Source organism: Saccostrea cucullata, unplaced genomic scaffold (genome assembly GCF_032062105.1).
Source record: "Saccostrea cucullata isolate Sc308-1 unplaced genomic scaffold, CSIRO_AGI_Scuc_v1 ctg15000, whole genome shotgun sequence".
NCBI classification, from domain to species: domain Eukaryota; kingdom Metazoa; phylum Mollusca; class Bivalvia; order Ostreida; family Ostreidae; genus Saccostrea; species Saccostrea cuccullata.
The window spans coordinates 4,051-11,105 of NW_026918877.1; the positions used below are offsets into that span (position 1 = coordinate 4,051).

The window sequence follows — 7,055 nt, forward strand, 5'->3', positions numbered from 1 at the left end:
GCATGTACAATAATGATTTCTTATACATAATACTGTTTATTTGGTTATACAGAAATATTTCTTCTGCGACATTTTTATACTTTAATTTGGTCTCTTTGATCATAAGGGTTTAGATAACATACAGATTAATCATAATAACACATTTTACCAGCAAGATAAAATTGTCAAAAATGCAGCTCATATTGCTTTAATGCATGGATTTTATAAAAAATTTAGTGTTTTATTACCCATTTTAAAGTTCTTGTCTCATTGTCATTACAAAATAATCACTGCATGAAAAGTCGCGTTTAATATAATTTAATAAATTCCTTTACTCCAGTAAATTTCTTGTATTGAATTTAATTTCTGTATAACGGTACATTTTACATGAGATATATTGTGATATAATTAAGTACAGTTTTCAAATAAGTATAATCACATTTAATGCAAAATACGTCGAGAATGATATAGTTTAATTGAGAAAATTATACGTTTCGTTTAAGAATATCGACATGTTAAAGTAAATATGCTTATACTTAAAGTTTAAGTACATTTTTGGTATTTTCAATATGTCATAAATAATTCTTTATACCTAATGTAAACTTATGTTGACACATTTTTGAAAAAAACATTTAGGCACCCTATTAATTTAATTTATTCATTTCTCATTTTTATTTATTTAACCCTTATGTAGATTTTTTCAAAACTGTGGAATATAACTTAGTTTTTTTTTCTATGTTCGACTACTACTGTAGTACAATTACATCGGGATCGAAGTCGGGCTCGAAAAGCAATTAATTTAAAAACAACACACCGCGCCGAAATTCAATTTCTAATAGAGAGTTCCACGCAGCCATGTTGAACTTGATCATGATGTTGTACGGGGCGAAAGAGAGTGTCGCGAAAAGGAGAAGCATGATTAAGTTTGGATTGAGTTTCTGTTTTAACAGAAGATGAAGACATTTACATGTACCGTCACAGTACGACCCTGTTTAGCGGTAGGAACAATGTACAGAATTTTATCACGTGTCCTTGAATGAATAATTGCCTCTGCTACTGGTAATGTTACTGTTCTTTAGTCTGGGCTCTACGCATAAAATGCCTGGCAGTAAAAACGTTTGGGCAAGCGCTATTTAAATTTTGTAATAATTATTTAACACTTTTAATTATCTCTCTTAAAGATGGATTTTAACCAGAATTTTCTCGTTTGGTATTGGTTTCAGAATTTTAGTCATTAAAGTGTTCCTCTGTTCAGCATTTACAGAGTATGTTGTACAATGTAATAAAATATTTATTTATTTCTTATGCATACTCAAGAATATATTCAGCAATTATTTTGATTATTTAAATAGTTGCAGTGGACTGTCCCTGAGACGATTCCCCACATCGCCAGCTATGTAGACAGCTTGTGAAAATGGTGAGAACCATGCAGCTCAAATTTTCAATCAAAACAAATAAACTAACAATGTTTAGAACTATCAACCTGTATCTTTAAGCATAAGACTATAAAAAATATTGCAACAAATTGAAATGCTATATACCAAGTAAACAAGGTTTATATTCTTATTTTCCTTATCCTAAATATACAATAGCAATGGATTCTGAGCTATGCATAATTTTTTTTTACTTTAAATACTTAAGCATGAATTATTAAAAATAGCTATCATATTCTATGATGCACAATTATGCATGCATTATTTACAGGAATCCAAATGATCACAAGAAATTACAAAAGCAGTATGAAGAAAGATTTCTTAAATTTTCTGATAAGATCAATAAAATCACATGAATTGATTTTTTTTAGCTCACCTGAGCCATTTTAAGACCCGAGCGAATTTTCTTATCTGTGTCTGGTATTTGTCTGTCATCTATAAACTTTTCAAATTTTTACATTCATGAGAATTAATCCTAGTTTGTACAAAAAACCCTGCAAGATACATCTTTTCTTTCAGAAATTGTGCCAGAAAAGTTTGAAGTAGCTATGGGAATGACCAACATTGAACTTGCTGAGCCTTCCTTCTGAAAGTGACTTGACCAGATATTTGGCTACCCAGTACGAGGTACGAACTAATCATTTGTTGTACGACTTACTGTGTATGAGATTGCCACCATTTGCTAGAACTTTGCATTTGCTGTCCACTTTAAAACCTGCTATCTACAGTGTAAGTTGTTAAATTAAATATATTTTACTTTATATTAAATCACTTGCTCATTATCCCAATAACTTGCATGTTAAATGCTGTAGATGCTAACCTTTGCATTTTTGTTTACTCTTAAATTCCATGTGTTCCGAGTATGTACATCCATTTCATATCATGTTTTGTCGTCTCTAAATTTAATCTAATACATATCATAATATGTTTTTGAAATAATTCGCTGAGCTAGATCACAAAGATTAAGGATTTTATTATTGTATGAATGTTATCTACTTGCTCTAATCATAAATACATCTGTTTGTATATTTTTTCGACGAGATGCCATACCTGCTTTTAATTTTTCATATTTTTTTATCCATAGTATCTTTCTGCTACATTAAATAAAATATCGTGGAGGAACACAAAGAAAAGGGCTGTGCATCTCAACATATTCAAGGTCAAGCAGGTAAATACATTGGTAAATTGCTCCAAAAATAAAAAAAAAATGGCAAAAAGTCACCAGTCTCCAATTTACATGTACTTCCACAAAATCTGTAGCTTGCTGCTGTGAAACTATAGATACGTATGTCTTAATATATTAAATGCTGTAAATGCTATTCTTTTCATTTTCATAAACTTTGTAAATCTTCAAATTCCATGTGTTCGGACTACGGTACCATTATGTATGTTTCATATCATATTTTGTCGTCTATAAATTTGATCTATACATATAATTATATGTTTTTTTTATATAATTCACTTACCTAGATGACACAGAGAATTTTTTTCATTGTGTAAAATGTTATCTTCTTGCTTTAGTCATAAGTATACCCTATTTGTATATTTTTTCTCCTTTTTTGTATATTCTTTCTACGGAGAGCCATACCTGTTTTTAATTTTTCATATTTTGTTTGTGACAGCTTTTTACCATATCCATAGTATCTTGCTGCTAAATAAAAGAATTATTGTGGAGGAGCAGAGAAAAGGGCACTTCAACATGTTCAAGGTCAAGCAGGTAAACATAGTAATAAAATGCTCCAAAAACAAAAAAGATGGCTAAAAAATCATTAGTCCCCAATTTACATGTATAACAACATTAGCTTCATAATCTGTAGCTCACTGGCCTGAAATTATAGATAATTATCTGTCTTTATTACCCAGACTTGAAAAAATGGCATATCTTTTGTGGTCTTCTGTAATTTTTTTAATTAATCAAAATTGAGCTGTGTTTCCTCAAGGTCAATTGATAATTTTACAATCAACTCAGATTTTGTGTACTATTTAATATATGCAATTGCATAAATCCGGAAGCACACATATAATATGTATATTTAGGCAAATGGGTATTTATTTTTATGTTTGTTGTAGAAATTAGGAGCTAGATGTGCTTCTCCAGAGCTGAAAACTTCTTGGCATGAAGAGAAGAAAAAGCAAGAAGAAGCAGTTTTAAATTTTGATTACGTCTTCATAGTACAAAAAATGATTCTAAAGAAAATACTATCTATGAAATTAGAAAACTGAAGTTGCGTTCTGATGAATGTGAGAAAGTCTTCAAAGAACAGGACACCAAAAGTGCAACTCTCAAATCAAAGCACTCTACAAGGCAGAGCATAAGGAGAACTAGGACAAATAAAGAATCTAAAAGAGTCAACCCTATGGATGTAGTAATCGAACAGAGATGGGCTATTAGAGATGAAATATCTGAGTTGCTACTTTTTTGCACAAATGTGATGCTTGTTTTACTTATCTTTAATTTACACATTCAATGTTAGATAAGAAAAAAATATACCTAGTGTTGTATTTTTGACAGCGAAATTTGATTTTTTTCTGATGCTTGATTACAGATTGAAACTGTTATGTTTTTTATTGTTTAAACATTTATTGGTTTGTTGTGTAGTATGCAATCACATACATTTTAATCTTGATTTATATATTACATATATGTACAAGTCTGACTTAAATAATAAGTGCATGGACAATATTGTGGAAAAAAATAAGACAATCAAGGGTAGTCTGAAAGATCTTTGCTGGCAGTAAGTTGCAGATCTTGATACCCAAGTAAGAGAAGGGTGGCGTCTCTGACCGATCCTTTTGCTGTTGCTTGTGGGCGAGTGAGGCTTCTCTGTCAGTGGCTTAGTGAGTCTTAGATGTAAAAAATAGAATAGGCAAATGAGGTAGAGACATTTCTGAGTAAAAAAGGGGTGAATTGTGATTTTAATAAATATTACAATTGATATTGAAAGAGTAATGAGAATTGCAAGAGTAAAATATTAATTTGTTTCCTTCCAGTTGAAGTAAGAGAGTTTATGACGAGAATCTTTTCCATTAAAATGGAATTGTAATTAATGCTTAAAAAATTTGTTAAATATACTTGTACATATGTTAATACAGGACTTTTATATGTGCATGTTTCAGAGCTCACTCTTGATATTTTAAGGCAAAGTTAAAAATATCACTATTGAAATGTCTTGCATTCCAATTTAAAGTTGATTTAATGAGGATATGTTAAATTACAATCATCACGCAATAAACCTAGCAGTTGGAACAGAAATGAGCTACATGTATTGGAAGCAATTTTAAGCTGCTATTGTTTTGTGTAATTGTGATACTTTTTCCTTAATTTGAATTGACATAACCAAATGATTTAAAGGATTTTTTGGGTGTTGTATTTTTCAGTCAACATTAAGTATTTTACAAGTCGAACTTGAATAATTAGTGCATGGACATCTATTGTGGAAATACTTGGGAAACAATATAAGGGTGGGCTGAAAGAGCTTTGCTGGCAGTAAGTTGCAGATCTTGATACCCAAGTAAGAGAAAGGTGGTGTCTCTGACCGATCCTTTTGCTGTTGCTTGTGGGCGAGTGAGGCTTCTCTGTCAGTGGCTTAGTGTGCCTTATTAAATGTACATGTAAAACGAATGGGCAACTTTTATTGGCAACTTATATTCTTTTTATGCAAAGTATGATATAATTTATTGTGGGAAATTGAAAAGCCATTTACAACCCATGCAGCAGTTTTAATAGGGGCAGTTTTAGTCAGATTTTGCAGTCTTTTGGAGTCCAGAATGACTACATTTTTGACCTGTTGTGTTCTGATTTATTGCGAATTTGAATTTTACACACAATTCTATTCTTATATTAAATTATTTATAATTACTTCAGTATATTACTTACTACTAGTATGAAGAAATTTACTCTACAATCATGATTGTAATTTTTTAAATTCTGACTTTTAGGCATAAATTTGAAATATCTTGTACTTTGTTAGAACTCATTGTTTGTAGACTATTGAGATAACATATAATAAAACTGAATGAGAAATGCATTTGTGTATGATTGTAAAATACTTGCCAAAAAACCCACAATTGTAAACCATACAAAGTATTGATGGCAGAAATATAAAATAAAAATATTATGCAATAATATAATAATATATTAAATTTCATCAAATACAACCTTAAATCTTAATGATATGGGAAGGTTTAATCCGTACATTTCATCACTTATACTTATAATATTAGTTTATGAAAGATTAAAATTTGAACGTATAAGTAAGTTTACAATTTTCCGTATATAACGTAATTTTTGGAAGTATTATAAAGTAAAGTGTGAATTTAACAAAAAATAATGAGGTAAAGATCTACGTTAAATTTTATTAAACGAACAAATTTAATATGACCATAAAACTTTATTTTATGGCCATGTTTAATAATAATTATACGTTTTGTATATTAGAGGTATAATACTTGTTTACGGCAGACTTAAATCCGAACGTATTAGTAAGTTTACAATTTTCCAAACTTTATTAAATTTGTTCTTTTAACTTTTCATTAAACTCGTATTAAATGCTAATTATTTTCTAACATTTACGATCCCACAATATGTTATATTATGCATTTAAACATTAAATAATCGCAGCATTTCAATCGCATTTAAGGTAAAATTAAACCCGACTTTTCATGCAGTGAATACTTCAAATTTTAAAAAAACTTTTAATGACTGTAAAATCAACGTTAAAATAAAATTGTAGTGTGTATTTATTTACATTTGCAAATGTTTTCCTTTATATAACACTACTGAAAGCAATGCGTATCTATAACTGTATAAATACTGGTACGGGGTCAAGAGGTCATAGATGAGCGTATAGATAAACGTTCGACGTAATTTCTCAGTGACGTCATAAAGGGTCGACGCGAGTTCGGTGGATTACATACATGCCGTTGGGTTTGAAAAATAACGCATTTCACTAGTTAAAAGTCACAATCAGGCAAATATAAAGTATGAATAAGTCACAAATGTAAATATAAGTAATAAGGTATCATTTTAAAACATCTATCGGGCTATAAATACGGGTCGGTACGAGATTAAATTCATCATAAAGCCCTTCGGGCTTTATGGAATTTAATCTCGTGACCGACCCGTATTTATATCCCGATAGATGTTTAAAAATGATACCTTATTTCTTAAATATTTTTGTAATAATTATAAAAACTGTGTTATTTCCTTAATAATTGTCAGTGATTATATAATAATTGATCAGTTTAAATTTAGAAAAAAAGAAATATAATTTTTGTTGATTAAAATTCCCATCTTTTAAACAGAACTAGAGGTACTGTGAGCAATGAGCTCACTAAATGATACCCCCGCCTCCCATATGATTATAATGGCAAAGTCCATGTTTTGCGGTGGCCAGGAAACCCAAAATATTTGTCGGATCCAAAAATAAAATAGGAGGTGCACAATGGCAATATGTAATCAAGATTCTGTGAAAGTTTCATTAAATTTCACTCAGTGGTTTAAGAGGATTTGAGGATAAGAGATGGGTACCCCCAAAGCGTAACAGACGGACGGACAGACGGACAGACGTACGGAATAAACGATTACTATATACCCTCCCGCTTTTCAAGCGGGGGGTATAATATACCCTTCCGCTTTTCAAG

General features: G+C 30.3%; 1 long non-coding RNA gene across 1 annotated transcript; it reads left to right on the forward strand.

The window, feature by feature from the left end:
* The first annotated feature begins 1,096 nt into the window (after positions 1 to 1,096).
* On the forward strand, positions 1,097 to 5,233 carry LOC134274123 (uncharacterized). The gene is made up of 5 exons (XR_009993552.1): positions 1,097 to 1,396; positions 1,932 to 2,039; positions 2,497 to 2,580; positions 3,035 to 3,129; positions 3,483 to 5,233. It is a non-coding gene; the product is annotated as an uncharacterized LOC134274123 (long non-coding RNA).
* The last annotated feature ends 1,822 nt before the right edge of the window (positions 5,234 to 7,055 follow it).